The sequence below is a fragment of the Giraffa tippelskirchi genome, chromosome 7, assembly GCF_054371585.1.
Source record: "Giraffa tippelskirchi isolate mGirTip1 chromosome 7, T2T-mGirTip1v1.2.pri, whole genome shotgun sequence".
NCBI lineage: Eukaryota > Metazoa > Chordata > Mammalia > Artiodactyla > Giraffidae > Giraffa > Giraffa tippelskirchi.
Genome location: NC_137281.1, coordinates 45,033,948 through 45,050,846, shown reverse-complemented (window position 1 = coordinate 45,050,846; position 16,899 = coordinate 45,033,948). Strand labels below are relative to the sequence as shown.

Here is a 16,899-nt window from a genome sequence, read left to right as displayed (position 1 = left end):
CCACAGTTGGGTATCATTTTTGCTTTGGCTCCATCCCATCATTCTTTCTGGAGTTATTTCTCCACTGATCTCCAGTAGCATATTGGGCACCTACCGACCTGGGGAGTTCATCTTTCAGTGTCCTATCCTTTTGCCTTTTCATACTGTTCATGGGGTTCTCAAGGCAAGAATACTGAAGTGGTTTGCCATGCCCTTCTCCAGTGGACCACAATCTGTCAGACCTCTCCACCATGACCCATCCGTCTTTGGTGGCCCCACACGGCATGGCTTAGTTTCATTGAGATAGACAAGGCCATGGTCCCTGTGATCCGGTTAGCTAGTTTTCCCTGTTGGCCGCCGCCCCCGGCCCCCGGCCCGGCCTAGGCCCTCTCGGCCGCCGCCCCCGGCCCCCGGGTCCCGGCCCGGCCTAGGCCCAGTCGGCCGCCGCCCCCGGCCCCCGGCCCGGCCTAGCTCCTGTCGGCCGCCGCCCCCGGCCCCCGGTCCGGCCTAGCCCCTGTCGGCCGCCGCACCTGGCCCCCGGCCCGGCCTAGGCCCCGCCGGTCGCCGCCCTCTGCCCCCGGCCCGGCCTAGCCCCTGTCGGCCTCTGCCGACATATATTAAAAGCACATAAACACATAGGACATATATTAAACATAAACACAAAGGACATGTATTAAAAGCAGCGAGAGAAAAGAAACACAGAATATACAAGGGGATCCCCATAAGACGAACAGTTGATCTTTCAACAGAAACTCTGCTGGCCAGAAGGAAATGGTAGGATGTATTTAAAGTGATGAATGGGAAAAACCTACAACCAAGACTACTCTATCCAGCAAGGATCTCATTCAGATTTTAAAGGAAAATCAAGAGCTTTACAGACAAGGAAAAGTTAAAGACTATCCAGCACCACCAAATAAGCTCTTCAACAAATCCTAAAGGAGCTTCTCTAGACAAGAAACACAAAAAGAAGAGGTCTACAAAAATAAACCCAAAATAATAAAGTAAACTAGAATAAGATCATACATACAAATAACTACCTTAAATGTAAATGGGCTTAATGCTCCAAGCAAAAGACACAGATTGGCTGAATGGAAACAAAAACAAGACCCCTATATATTCTGTCTACAAGAAACCTATCTCAGATCTCGAGATGCATAAACAGCTGAAAGTGAAGGAGTGGAAAAAGATAGTCCACACAAATGGAAATCAAAAGAAAGCAGGAGTAGCAATACTCATATCAGATAAAATGGACTTTAAAAACAAAGACTGTTAAAAGAAATAAAGAAGGACACTACATAATGATCAAGGGATCAATCCAAGAAGATATAACAATTATAAACATATAAGCACCTAACACAGGAGTACCGCAACACACAAGGCAAATGCTGACATCTAACAAAGGAAATTGACAGTAACATGATAATAGTGGGAGGCTTTAATACCGCACTGACAGGTCATCCAAACAAAAAATTAAAAGGAAACATAAGCTTTAAATGATACATGGACTGGTTGGACCTAGTTGATATCTACAGGGCATTTCATTCAAAAACAACAAACTTCACTTTTTTCTCAAGTGACACGAACCATTCTCCAGGATAGATCACATCTTTGGCCACAATTCAAGCCTTGGTATATTTAAAAAGAAAAACCAAAAATTGAAATCATTTCAAACATCTTCTCTGGTCATAATGTGGTAATATTCCACATCAACCACAGGGGGGAGGAAAAAAATGATAAGAAACACAAACACATGGAGGCTAAACAACACACTTCTGAATAAGCAACAGATAATTGAAGAAATCAAAATGGAAATCAAAATATGCTTAGAAATAAATGACAATAAAAATATGAACACTCAAAACCTATCAGTTCAGTCACTCAGTTGTGTCCGACTCTTTGCGACCCAATGAGCCGCAGCACGCCAGGCCTCCCTGTCCATTATCAACTCCCAGAGTCCACCCAAACCCATGTCCATTGAGTCGGTGATGCCATCCAGCCATCTCATCCTCTGTCGTCCCCTTCTCTTCCTGCTCTCAACATTTTCCAACATCAGGGTCCACGCACCTATGGGCATTTTATCCTTGAGAAAGAAGACAAACATATACAATGAAGAAGAGAGAGTCTCTTGATTAACTGGTGCTGGAAAAACCAGGCAGATACACGTAAGAGAATGAAACTGGAACACTTCCTAATACCATAGATAAAAATAAAACTCAAAATTGATTAAAGACCTAAATGTAAGGCCAGAAAGTATAAAACTCTTCGAGGAAAACATAAGCAGAATACTCTCTGACATATACCATGGCAAGATCCTCTACAAACCACCTTCTAAAGTAATGGAAATAAAACGAAAATAAACAAATGGGAACTAATTAAACTTAAAAGCTTTTGTACAGCAAAGGAAACTAAAAACAAGGTGAAAGAAAACCCTCAGAATGGTAGAACATAATAGCAAATGAAACAACTGACAAAAAATTAATCTCTGAAATGTACGAGCATCTCATGTAGCTAAATATCAAAAAAACCAAAGACCCCAGTCAAAAAGTGGCCAGAAGATTTAAACAGTCATTTCTCCAAAGAAGACATACAGATGGCTAATAAACACATGAAAAGATGGTCAACATTACTCATTATTAGAGAAATGAAGATCAAAAGTTCAAGGAGGAATCATCTCACACAGGTCAGAAGGCCTTTATCAAAAAGTCTACAAACAGGGGGCGGTTCCAAGATGGCAGAGTAATAGGATGGAGAGACCATTTTCTCCCCAACAAAGATCATCTGCCTGTGGAGCAACTTCCAGAGAAAAACTCTGAATGCTGGCGGAGGACTCTGGATGCCCAGAGATGGAAGCCAATCTCCTTGGAATGAGGTAGGGCAAAGGATAAAGACAAAAAGGATGACAAAGGTTTTCAGGAAACAGACCTGTTTTGTAAAGGGAATTGTGAAGAAGAAGTTTCCACACAATAGGAAACTATCTCACAGGTGGGGTCAGTGGTAAGTTTAGGAACCTCAGAAGGAAGCAAAATTGAGAAAATGCACCACAGAAATCATACCAAATGGCAATTACCAGCCGAGAAGTGCCTCACATGCCTGAGTGTGCCCAAAGCAAGTAGGGTTTGGGGGTGGAGGCGAGGGCTGCGTCGTCCCAGGGAGTGCCATGAGTAGTACACTCTGAGGGGGAATATCATATCACAGATAGAACAGGGAAAACCATCGGTTCCTCAGAGAAACAAAAGACCATTCCCGCAGAAAGGCTCTAATGCTGCACGCTGACTGCTGGTGTGCTAACTGAACAAAGGATCACACTCTATCAAATACCCAAGGGGGGTGAATCAGCTGACCTTTACAAACCTGGAGGCAGAGAGGTAAAAGGCAAGGGCCTGCTGCAATCTTGGCCCCAGAAACTGCATCTGCCACCAAGTGTAAGCTGAATGCCAGTCACTACTTACATTTTCCTGGGATCCTGGATGGCTTGAATCTGCTGGGAGTGCCACAGCCTGAGACCAACTCCCCTGAGGAGACACATGGCTCACCTGGGACTGTGCCCTTGTGGTGCACCTGGGAGCCTGAGTGGCTTGGCCCGGGAGGTGCATGCTGGCCTTGGGCTATGGCAACTCCCACCTGGTCCAGCCACCGTGAGTGCTCCCCATATGCGCCAGCAGAGGGTACAGTGTCCCTCCCTCTCCACAGCACAACAGAGCAAGAGAGCATGAATAAGTGGCCACTTTTGCCCCCTCAGGTTAGGGCAGAGATAGACCCTGAAGAGAGACTTCCAAGTAGAGGCAGCCAACATGAGCAAAGAAAAGAAGGTGTTGGGGGGGGATCTGCCCTGGAAGTGGCAGGTGCAACAGATTAAAATCCTGCAGTTAAACTGAGTCTGTACACTTTAGGGGCAACAGTAGGCTTTGAGAACAAGTACAAGCCTGAACAAGGGTATATGTGAGACTGAACTGACTCCCCACTGCCCAGAACAGCATCAGAGATCTTCCTAAATATACTGGAGGACGTTCTGAGTAGGCAACTCAACTGAAGCAGAAAAATGGAGGAATCACTTGAACATTAATCTCACTACCACTGTATATATACTCCCTGCCTCCTATAAAATTTTTCATTATTAAGATTAAAATTTTTTTTTATTCTTATTTTTCCACTCTTTCTTCTCTCCCTTTTTTGCTTCTACCCTGCTATTGTCGTAATATGGTGCTGTATTACTTTAACTTTTAATAGCCTACTTTTACCTTTCTAAAAAAAAAAAACCCCTTATTTTTGAAATAAATTTCATATACTGTAATTTTTGTGTTTGATCTTGCTTTTTTCATATTGCACTTTTGAGAGGCTAATTTTTATTCTGGGTTTTTAATTTTTTCTTTTTGACCTTTTGTTATTAATTTTTAAATCTTTAATAGTCTAACTTTTAGTATCCATTTTCACTTAGGGATTTGATTATTGGCTTGATTGCTCCCTTCCCTTTTGACTCTCCCTTTTCTCCTTGACACTTCATTCTCCTACCTATGCTATGTGAATCTCTTTGACGTTGTTGGCTGTGGAGAATTGTTTCACCATTAACCTAGGGGTTTTGTCTTCTGTGCTGTGTGGACTAAGAAGTCTTGATGAGGCTGGGACTGAAAGCCAGAGGCAGGAGGCTAAACTCCAAGACTGTGGACCATCAAAGAACTGACTCTGGGGAACATTAATAGATGAAAGCCCGTCCAAAAGCCTCCATACCTACACTGAGACCAAACTCCACCCAAGAGCCAGCAAGCTCCAGTGCAAGATACCCCATGCTAATTTTCTAGCAAAACAGGAACACAAACTTGAACATTAAAAGACAGGCTGCCCAAAGCCATACCAAACCCACAGACACCCCCAAACTCACTACTGGACATTGCACTGCCCGCCAGAGAGACAAGGTCCAGCCCCATCCGCCAGAACACAGACACAAGTTCTCCAAAACAGGAAACCTTCAAAAGGCTGATCCAACGCCACCCACAGGGAGCAGACTCCACAATTAAGAGGAAATACGATCCTTCAGCCTGCAGAAAAGGAAAGGAAAGGAAAGGAAAGTCGCTCAGTCGTGTCCGACTCTTTGCGACCCCGTGGACTGTAGCCTGCCAGGCTCCTCCGTCCATGGGATTCTCCAGGCAAGAATACTGGAGTGGTTTGCCATTTCCTTCTCCAGGGGATCTTCCCGACCCAGGGATCGAACCCAGGTCTCCCGCATTGGAGGCAGACGCTTTAACCTCTGAGCCACCAGGGAAGTCCTAGCCTGCAGAAAGTAGACCTCAAACACAGAAAACTAAACAGAATGAAAAGGCATAGAAATATTCAGCAGGTGAAGGAACATGATAAAAACTCACCAAACCAAACCAAAGAGGAGATAGGAAGCCTACCTGAAAAAGAATCCAGAATAATGACAGTAAAGATGATCCAAAATTTTGAAAACAAAATGGAGATCTACATAAACAGACTAGAGACACAGATTGAGAAGATGCAAGAAATGTTTAAGAAGGACCTAGAAAAAATAAAGAATAGTCAATCAGCGATGAATAATGCAACAAATAAGATTAAAAACACTGTAGAGGGAATCAAGAATAGAGTAGCTAAAGCAGAAAAACCGATAAGTGAGCTGGAATATAGAATGGTGGAAATAAATAGAGCAGAGCCGAAGAAGTAAAAAAGAAAAAAAAGAAATGAGGACAGCCTTTGAGATCGCTCAGATAATATTAAGCACATCAACATTCGAATCATGAGCATCCCAGAAGAAGAAGACAAAAGGAAAGGGCATGAGAAAGGAAATGGCCACTCAGAAGCTCAGAGAGTCCCATATGAGATAAACCCAAGGAGAAACATGCCAAGATACATCAATCAAAGCGACAAAAATTAAACACAAAAAATAGTAAAAGAAGCAAGGGAAAGGCAATAAATAACATACAAGTGGATCATCATAAGACTAACAGTTGATCTCTCAACAGAAATTCTACAGGCCAGAAAGTGATGGCAGGAAATACTTTAAGTGATGAATGGGAAAAACCTACATCCAAGATGACTTTATCAAGCAAGGATCTCATTCAGATTCTAAGGAGAAATCAAAAGCTTTACAAACAAGCAAAAGCTAAGAGAATTCAGCATCACAAACCAGCCCTTCAACAAATGGTAAAGGATCTTATCTACACAGGAAACACAGAAAAGGCCTATAAAAACGAACCCAAAACAATAAAGTAAATAGTAACAGGATCATACTTAGCAATAATTACCTTAAACATAAATGGGTTAAATGCTCCAACCAAAAGACACAGACTGACTGAATGGATACAAAAACAAGACCCCTATATATTTTGTCTACAAGAGACCCACCTCAAACCTAGGGACACATACAAACAGAAACTGAGGGTCTAGAAAAAGTTATTTCATGGAAATAGAGACCAAAAGAAACGGAGTAGTAATACTCATATCAAGTAAAATAGACTTTAAAATAGAGACAAAGAAGGACATTACATAATGATCAAGGGATCAATCCAAGAAGAAAACATAACAATTATTAATATATATGCATCCAACAAAGGAGCACCTCAATACATAAGGCAAATGCTAACAACTATTAAAGTGGAAAATGACAGTAACACAGTAACAGTGAGGGACTTGAATACCCTGCTCACACCAATGGACAGATCATCCAGACAGAAAATAAACAAGGAAATATAGGCTTTAAATGATACATTGGACCAGTTGGACCTAATTGATATCTATAGAACATTTCACCCCAAAACAAAGGATTTCACATTTTTCCTAAGTGCATATGGAACATTCTCCAGGATATATCACATTCTGGGTCACAAATTAAGCATTGGTAAATTTAAAAAAACGGAAATAATTTCAAGCATCTTTTCTGATCACAATGTTGTAAGATTAGGTATCAGCCACAGGAAAAAAAGAACTATAAAAAACCCACAAACACACGGAGGCTAACAACAAGGTTCTAAATAACCAATGGATCACTGAAAAAATAAAAAAGGAAATAAACAATGATAATGAAAACATGAAAACCCCAAACCTGTGGGATTCAGTAAAAACACTGCTAAAGGGAAGTTTACAACAATATAAGCCTACCTCAAGAAACAAGAGAAACATCAAATGAACAACCTAACTGTACACCTAAAGCAATTAGAAAAAGAAGAAAAAGAAGAAGAAGAACAACAACAAAAAATCCAAAGTTAGTATAAGCAAAGAAATCATAAACATCAGAACAGAAATAAGTGAAAAAGCAATGAGGCAGACAGTAGGCAAGATCAATAAAACTAAAAACTAGTTTTTTGAGAAGATAAACAAAATAGACAAATTGTTAGCCAGACATCAGGGAAAAATGGGAGAACACTCAAATCAATAAAATTAAAAATTAAAAAGGAGAAGTTACAACAGACAACACAGAAATACAAAGAATCATAAGAGACTACTATGAGGAATAGTAGAATTTGTTTGTGGAACACTCACAAATTCATTCTATGAAGCCACCATTAACATGATACCAAAACCAAAGACGCTCCAAAAGAAAATTATAGACCAGCATCTCTGATGAATATAGATGCAAAAATCCTCAACAAAATATTAACAAATAAAATTCAACAATATATATAAATAAGCACATACTATGATCAAGAGGTATTTATTCTAGGTATGCAAAGATAGCTTAATATTCACAAATCAATCAGTGTAATACACCACATTAGAAAAGTACAAAAATCATACAGTCATCTCAACTGATACAGAAAAAGCATTTGACAAAATTCAATATCCACTCATGATAAAAACTCTCATCAAAGTAGCATAGAGGGAACATGTTTCAACATAATAAAAGTCATTTATGACAAGCACAAAACTAACATCATACTGATAAAATCAGGAACAAGACAAGGATGCCCACTCTTGCCACTTCTATTTAACACAGTACAGGAAGTCTCAGCCACAGCAATCAGGTAAGTAAAAGAAACAAAGGCATCCAAATTGGAAGAGAATAAGTAAAACTGACATTATTCACAGAGGACATGATACCATGTATAGAAAACATTAAAGTCTCCTCCAAAACACTATTAGAACTAAGAAATGAATTCAGTAAAGCTGCAAAATACAAGATTAATATGCAGAAATCAATCACTTTTCAATATACTAACAATGAACTATCAGAAAGAGAAGTTAAGGAAACATCGCATTTATAATCATGTCACAAAGAATAAAACACCCAGGAAGAAACGTAACCAAGGAGGTGAAAGACGTGTATTCTGAAAACTATAAAACTCTGGATGAAGGAATTCGAAAATGATGCAAAGAAATGGAAAGATACTTCATGTACTTGGACTGGAAGAATATTAAGATATCCATAATACTCAAAGCAATCTATAGATTTAATGCAATCTCTATCAAAATGCTCATAATATTTTTCATAGAACTAGAAAAATCCTAATATTTATATGGAACCACAAAAAACAAAGATGGCCAAAGCAATCTTGAGAAAAAAAAGAAGATAGGAGGAGGCGTCATGCGCCCTAAGTTCAAGTTATACCATAAAGCTACGGTCATCAAAACAGCATGACAGTGCATAAAAAAAGACACAGATCAATGGAAAAGAAGAGAGAGCCCAGAAATATACCCCCTATATATGGTCAATTAATGTATGACAAAGGATATAAAAATATACAACGCAGAAAAGAGAGTCTCTTTAATAAGTAGTACTGGGAAAACTGGACAGGTACATGTAAAAGAACAAGATTAGAATATTTCCTCACATCATTTATAAAAACAAACTCAAAATGGATTAAAGGCCTACATGTAAAATTTGCAACCAAAAAACTCCTGGAAGGGAACATAGACGAACACTCTTTGTTGGTATTTTTTTTTTCCTGCTGCCAATTTGTATGAATCCTTTTAATGGAAACAACATTATTATTTTGTCTACTTGTTCATTGACTATGCTAAAGCCTTTGACTGTGTAGATCAAACTGTGGAACAAACTGTGGAAAATTCTTAAAGAGATGGGAATACCAGAACACCTTACCTGTCTCCTGGGAAACTGGTATAGAAGCAAGCTAGAACTGGACATGGAAGAATGGACTGGTTCAAAATTGAGAAAGAAGTACGACAAAGCTTTATACTGTCACCTTGCTTATTTAACTTATATGCAAAGTACATCATGCAAAATGCCAAGGTGGATGACTCAGAAGCTGGAATCAATATGGTCAGGAGAAATATCAATAACCTTGGAAATGCAGATGAGACTGAAAGAGTTGGCTTAAAACTCAACATTCAAAAAACTAAGATCATGGCATCCAGTCCAATCACTTCACAGCAAATAGAAGGGCAAAAAGTGGAAACAGTGACAGATTTTATTTTCTTGGGCTCTAAAATCACTGTGGATGGTGACTGCAGTCATGAAATTAAAAGACACTTTCTCCTTAGAAGAAAAGCTATGACAAACCTAGACAGTGTATTAAAAAGCAGAGACATCACTCTGTCAACAAAGGTCTGGATGGTCAAAGCTATGGTTTTTCCTGTAGTCGTGTAGGGATGTGAGAGTTGGACCATGAATAAAGTCGACTGCCAAAGAACTGATGTTTTTGAATTGTGGTACTGGAGAAGACTCTTGAGAATCCCTTGGAGAGCAAAGAGATCAAACCAGTCATTCCTGAAGGAAATCAATGCTGAATATTCACTGGAAGGACTGAAGTTGAAGCTCCAAAACTCTGGCTACCTGATGCAAAGAACCAACTCACTGGAAAAGATCCTGATGCAGGGAAAGATTGAGGACAGTAGGAGTAGGGGGCGACAGAAGATGAGATGGTTGGAGGGCATCATCAACTCAATGGACATGAGTTTGAGCAAATTCTGGGAGATAGTGAAAGACAGAAAAGCCTGGAGTGCTACAGTCCATGGGGTCTGTCCATTAAAGAGTTGGACAGGACGTATAGCGCCTAAACAACAATGATCCTACAATATTTTTTCTTTACAGATGATTATATCCAGCTGTCCCACACAACTTAGTGAATGATCCATCATTTTCAGAAAAGAATCTCAATTTTTCTTGTATTATTTAGTTTATCTGTAAAATGATCAAAAGGAACATAGAAAGGGGTCATTGTGAAAATTAAATGTTGGGGAAATAACTTGGGAAAAATGACAGAGCAGTAAACAATCCTAAACGAGTACACTTTTTATATGTACCCCTTCTATCACCATGGTACGTTGTAAGTACTTAGGACAGTGGTATATTTTGTGTAGCAGATGGGCAAGAGAGTAAAACAAAAGAAAGAAGGAAAAAAAAAGAGTAAAACATGCATAACTACCAGAAGAACAGACTGCTTTATCTTCAGATTTTTCACTTCCAAGACTCACTTACTGTTTCCAGTAGGAAACTGAAACATTTGATCATGAATGAAAGCAATAATTTAGGATCTGATGAATAATACTTTATAGATGGGGGGGGAAATGGTAAGTAGATGGCTAAATATTTTGATCGATACTCTGGAACTCTTGAGTTCAGTAATAAAAATAGATCAGTGGTTTCTGAATTACACAGTAGAACATGTCATGACAGCTCAAATGGGGAGTAAATCAAAATGACTCCTTCCATCATCTGGAAAATTTACTCATGGATGGCTACAGCATACTCAAGATATAAATATTACAAGTCACACAACAAATTAATGGCAGAAGATTCTAAACAGAATTCAAGGTTTTCCTTAACTTTTAACATGTGGGACCCAGTGCTGAATGATTCCTATACAGAATTTCTAAAACTGCATTTCCTGCTAAATTAGACCCAGAATATAGGTAGAAGTAGCAGCGTTTCCATCACATTTCAAAAAACCCGTGCGACATATGTCAGATAATGTACTCGTGTTTACATTTTTTTGTTATTATTAACATAAAGCTGGAAATACACATGCTAAAATAAAAAACATTTCCTTATCACTTCCATTATAATACATACATTTCAATACAATCCTATACATCTATAAACCTTTAAGTTGTGAATTTCCAAAGATGCAACCCTCCATTCCAACAATGTCAGGCATGTGTGAAACAACAGCATGCCCTCTGTCTCCTATTACTGATGATCCTTCAGTTCTACCATCTTCCACCTCATTCCTCTCCTCCAGTCAGTAATTCTTATTGTGTGTTCACTGGATGCCAGCCCCTGTATGCCAGCTATTGTACTCTATTACTATTCATAGTTTTATACTATAAAATGTTTTCTTTTAATTTTTGTGTGTTTTTTTCATGTATTATTTGTGTGAAAAGTATTATAAACCTATTACAGTACAGTATTATATAACCAACTGTGTAAGTTGGGTATCCAGGCTAACTTTGTCAGACTTAATGAACAAATTAGACTTATGAACATGCTCTTGGAATGGTACTCATTTGCATGTGGGGGACTTACTGTATGTGAAGTATACCACTTTATATTTTTCAGAAGAACACATCATTAATGTAAGAGACATTATGGCACAGAAATAAACTGAGTATGATACAAAATGATTATAATATAATAGCAAGATTACATGTTTTACAGAAAGAAAATTCAGAACTTTAAAATGAATGCATAGTATAAAAATAGGCAAACCAAACTGTGACAATAAGAAACAGGTGTTATACCTCCCAGAATATTGGAAATAAAAGCAAAAATAAACAAATGGGACCTAATTAAAATTAAAAGCTTTTGCACAACAAAGGAAACTACAAAGAAGGTGAAAAGACAGCCTTCAGAATGGGAGAAAATAATAGCAAATGAAGCAACAGACAAACAATTAATCTCAAAAATATACAAGCAACTTCTGCAGCTGAATTCCCGAAAAATAAACGACCCAATCAAAAAATGGGCCAAAGAACTAAACAGACATTTCTCCAAAGAAGACATACAGATGGCTAACAAACACATGAAAAGATGCTCAACATCACTCATTATTAGAGAAATGCAAATCAAAACCACAATGAGGTATCATTTCACACCAGTCAGAATGGCTGCTATCCAAAAGTCTACAAGCAATAAATGCTGGAGAGGGTGTGGAGAAAAGGGAACCCTCTTACACTGTTGGTGGGAATGCAAACTAGTACAGCCACTATGGAGAACAGTGTGGAGATTCCTTAAAAAACTGGGAATAGAACTGCCATATGACCCAGCAATCCCACTGCTGGGCATATACACCGAGGAAACCAGAATTGAAAGAGACGCGTGTACCCCAATGTTCATCGCAGCACTGTTTACAATAGCCAGGACATGGAAGCAACCTAGATGTCCATCAGCAGACGAATGGATAAGGAAGCTGTGGTACATATACACAATGGAATATTACTCAGCCATTAAAAAAAATACATTTGAATCGGTTCTACTGAGATGGATGAAACTGGAGCCCATTATACAGAGTGAAGTAAGCCAGAAAGAAAAACAACAATACAGTATACTAATGCATATATATGGAATTTGAAAGATGGTAACGATAACTCTATATGCGAGACAGAATAAGAGACACAGATGCATGGAACAATTTTATGGACTCTGAGGGAGAAGGTGAGGGTGGGACGTTCTGGGAGAATAGCATTGAAACATGTATATTATCATATGTGAAACAGAACACCATTCCATGTTCGATGCATGTGACAAGGGCTCAGGGCCGGGGCAATGGGATGATCCAGAAGGATGGGATGGGGAGGGAGGTGGGTGGGGGGTCCAGGAAGGGGAACTCATGTAAACCCATGGCTGATTCATGTCAATGTATGGCAAAAACTATTACAATATTGTAAAGTAATTAGCCCCCAACTAAAATAAATAAATTTATTAAAAAAAAAAATAAAGAAACAGATGTTATAAAACACACACATACACACATAGGAAAAGAACATGTCACATTATCATGTGGAAAGCAGACACTTACTTTCTTCAAAATATGCATTTTCAAATAACATAAACTGCAAATTTATGAGTACATACATAACTTTACATATTTTTCCTCAGATGTTAAATAGCATCCAGGTTGATTGTCAAGTTATGCTCCTATAAATATGCATTAAAATACTTAGGTGATTAAAGGTGAGCCTACAAAGTGTCAGGGCCTTAACAGAATTGCAGTGATAAGAAACATATATTGTGAAGGAATATGAACATGATCAGAACTGAAAAACTGTAATTATTTAATAAGATACTGCTGGTTCCTGACAGACAGGGTAATGTTGGAGATTCCAAGGTAAGGTCAAGGATATAGAAAGCTAACTAAATTTGCTTTAACATAGATTTAGGCTTTGTGACTAGCTGATCAGGTTATAGGTTATAGACTTTCACGATGACTTCTTTTTCTCTTGCCAATTCTAATAATTGTTCTTTTAGAAATGATAAATTATTTTTCCTTGTCATTTCAGTGCTTAAATATCCATCAAGTTTCAATAATGTCTCCAGGACATTTATCTACAGGTGATTTTCTGCTTTGCTGGATATACTGATTCTTTGACTACTATGTGCTTTTTTAAAAAAAAAAATTATCACTGGAATATAACTGCTTTACAATGTTGTGTTAGTTTCAGCTGTATAACAAAGTGAATCAGCTTTATGTATACATATATCCCCTCATGCTTGAGCCTCCTTCCCAATTCCCACCCCACCATCCCACCCCTTTGTGTCATTACAGAGCACTGAGCTGAGCTCCTTGTGTTATAGAGCAGCTTCCCATTAGCTTTTTATTTTACATATGGTACTATATATATGGGCTTCCATGGTGGTTCAGGTGGTAAAGAATCTTCCTGCAATGTAGGAGACCTATGTTCGATCCATGGGTCAGAAAGATCCCTTGAGAAGGGAATGGCAACTCACTCCAGTATTCTTGCCTGGAGAATTTCACGGACAGAGGAGCCTGGTGGGTTATAGGCCACAAGGTTGCAAAGTCAGACATGACTAGGTGACTAACACTTTGACTGTCTGACTGTATATGTGTCAATGCTACTCTCCCAACTTGTCCCACCCTCTCCTTTCCTTCCTGAGTCCACATGGCTATTCTCTATCTGCATCTCTATCCCTACCCTGCAAACAGGATCATCTGTACCATTTTTTTCTAGACTCCACATGTATGTGTTGATATATGATATTTGTTTTTCCCTTTCTAACCTCACTCTGTATTGACAGACTGTAGGTCTATCCACATCACTACAAATGGCCCAATTTTGTTCCTAACTTTTATAGTTGAGTAATATTCCACTGTAGTGGGCTTCCTTGGTAGCTCAGTGGTAAAGAATTCGCTTGCCAATGCAGGAGATGCAGGTTCAATCCCTGGGTCAAAGAGATCCCCTGGAAAAGGAAATGGCAAACCACTCTAGTATCCTTGACTGGGAAATCCCATGGACAGAGGCACCTGGGGGGGGTACGGTCCATGGGGTCATAATGAGTCAGACACGACTTAGTGACTAAATAACAAAGATATTTCATTGTATACATGTACCACATCTTCGTTATCCATTCATTTGTTGATGGGCATTTACATTGCATCCACCTCTTGGCTATTGTAAAGTGCTACAATGAACATTCGGGTACATGTCTTTTTGAATTATGGTTTTCTTAGGGTACATGCCTAGAAGTGGCATTGCTGGGTCATATGGTAGCTCTATTTTTAGTTTTTTAAAGAACCTCCATACTGTTTTCCATAGTGTCTGTATAAATTTACATTCCAACCAACATTTTATATTCCCAATGTACATTCCCAAGAGGGTTCTCTTTTCTCCACATCCTCTCCAGCATTTATTGCTTGTAGATTTTTTCATGATGGCCATTCTGACAGGTGTGAGGTGATACTTCATTATAGTTTCGATATGCATTTCTCTAACAATTAATGATGTTGAACAGCTTGATTAATATTTTTAATAAGTTTTTCCTAGTTAAGGATATAAAGCAAAACAATCACCTATTTATTCAATTTCCTATTCTGAAATCTCCCTTTGTATTATGCAAATAGAGGTAAATGCCAACTATTTTGGTGAGTGGGGAGATAAGAGTGAAGAGGTCCAAATCAGCCCACTCACCAGAGGGTACAAGATGATAGAAATGTTTCTAAAACATTCTACAAGGCAATGCCTTGTTTATTGTACTTTGGGAGCTATATTCTTAAGACAGAATATAAAGTCTGTGAATATTCTTTTATATTAATTATCAACTGTGCTCTAAAATTAATTCTTTTAGCTTTCCTTATCATAAATTTCTTGATTCATTTTTCTTTTTTCTAAATTAATGTATAGTTAATTAATGCTGTGTTAGTTTCTGGAATATAGCAAAGTGATTCAGATCACTTGTTCAGGTTTTTCCATCGTAGGCTATTGTAAGATATTAAATATAGTTACCTGTGATACAGTAGCACTTATTTGCTTACTTATTTGATATAAAGTGTATATCTGTCAATCCTAAGGTGCTAATTATCCTAAGATGTTAATCCTAAGGTGCTAATCTGCAGAAAAACATCTACTTCTGCTTTATTGACTATGCCAAAACCTTTGTGTGGATCACAACAAATTGTGGAAAGTTCTTAAAGAGATGAGAATACAGACCACCTTACCTAGCTCCTGAGAAATCTGTATGCAGGTCAAGTAGCAACAGTTAAAACTGGACATGGAACAACAGACTGGTTCCAAATTGGGAGAGGAGTACGTCAAAGCTGTATATTGTCACCCTGCTTATTTAACTTATATGCAGAACACATCATGTGAAATGCCAGGCTGGATGAAGCACAAGCTGGAATCAAGATTGCAGGGAGGTATGTCAATAACCTCAGATTCACAGATGATACCACCTTTATAGCAGAAAGCAAAGAAGAACTGAAGAACCTCTTGATGAAAATGAACGAGGACAGTGAAAAAGCTGGCTTAAAACTCAACATTCAAAAAACTAAGATCATGGTATCTGGTCCCATCACTTCATGGCAAATAGAGGGGGAAACAATGGAAAGAGTGACAGACTTTTTTGGGGGGCTCCAAAATCACTGCAGATGGTGACTGTAGCCATGAAATTAAAAGACGCTTGCTCCTTGGAAGAAAAGCTATGACTAACCTAGATAGCATATTAAAAAAGAGAGACATTATTGCCAACTAAGGTCCGTCTAGTCAGAGGTATGGTTTTTCCAGCAATCATGTATGGATTTAAGAGTTGGACCATAAAGAAAGCTGAGTGCCAAAGAACTGATGCTTTTGAACTGTGGTGTTAGAAAAGACTTTTGAGAGACCCTTGGATTGCAAGGAGATCAAACCAGTCAGTCCTCAAGGAAATCAGTCATGAATATTCATCGGAAGGACTGACAGTGAAACTGAAACTCCAAGACTTTGGCCACCTGATGCAAAGAACTGACTCATTTGAAAAGACCTTGATGCTGGGAAAGATTGAAGGCAGGAGGAGAAGGGGATGACAGAGGATTAGATGGTTGGATGGCATCACCAACTCGATGGACATGAGTTTGAATAAGCTCCAGGAGTTGGTGACGGACAAGGAAGCCTGGTGTGCTGCAGTCCATGGGGTCGCAAAGAGTCAGACAAGACTGAGCAACTGAAATGACTGAAGGTGCTGATTTATCCCATCCCCCAGCCCCACTCTCTGATAAAAATAAATTTCTTTTCTACGTCTGTGAGTCTGACAAACACTGTATGGTTATTTAACTATATATGAATACAGTATAATTTTTCTATAATGTGCATGAATATTAAATGAATATTCCTATTAATAATGCTTTAAAAAATTAGAATATATCTTGAAAAATAAAACTATATTTTATTTAACACCATGTTGGTAAAATAGCAGAAAAAGACAAAATAACCTATTAAGACAAATTTCCCACTAAGTCAAAACTATAATTTGAAATTCAAAAACAAATAAGAAGTAAAAAAAATCCTATTTTTTTTAATTATACA

At 38.5% G+C, this 16,899-nt stretch overlaps 2 protein-coding genes across 10 annotated transcripts in view; one reads left to right on the top strand and one right to left on the bottom strand.

Moving 5' to 3' along the window:
• ITFG1 (integrin alpha FG-GAP repeat containing 1) overlaps positions 1–16,899 on the bottom strand; it is a 276,724-nt gene that overhangs the window by 133,531 nt on the left and 126,294 nt on the right. The gene's annotated exons all lie outside the window — the stretch shown is intronic.
• The window catches only part of LOC145513005 (uncharacterized), a 166,598-nt gene that overhangs the window by 148,860 nt on the left and 839 nt on the right, over positions 1–16,899 (top strand). The gene's annotated exons all lie outside the window — the stretch shown is intronic.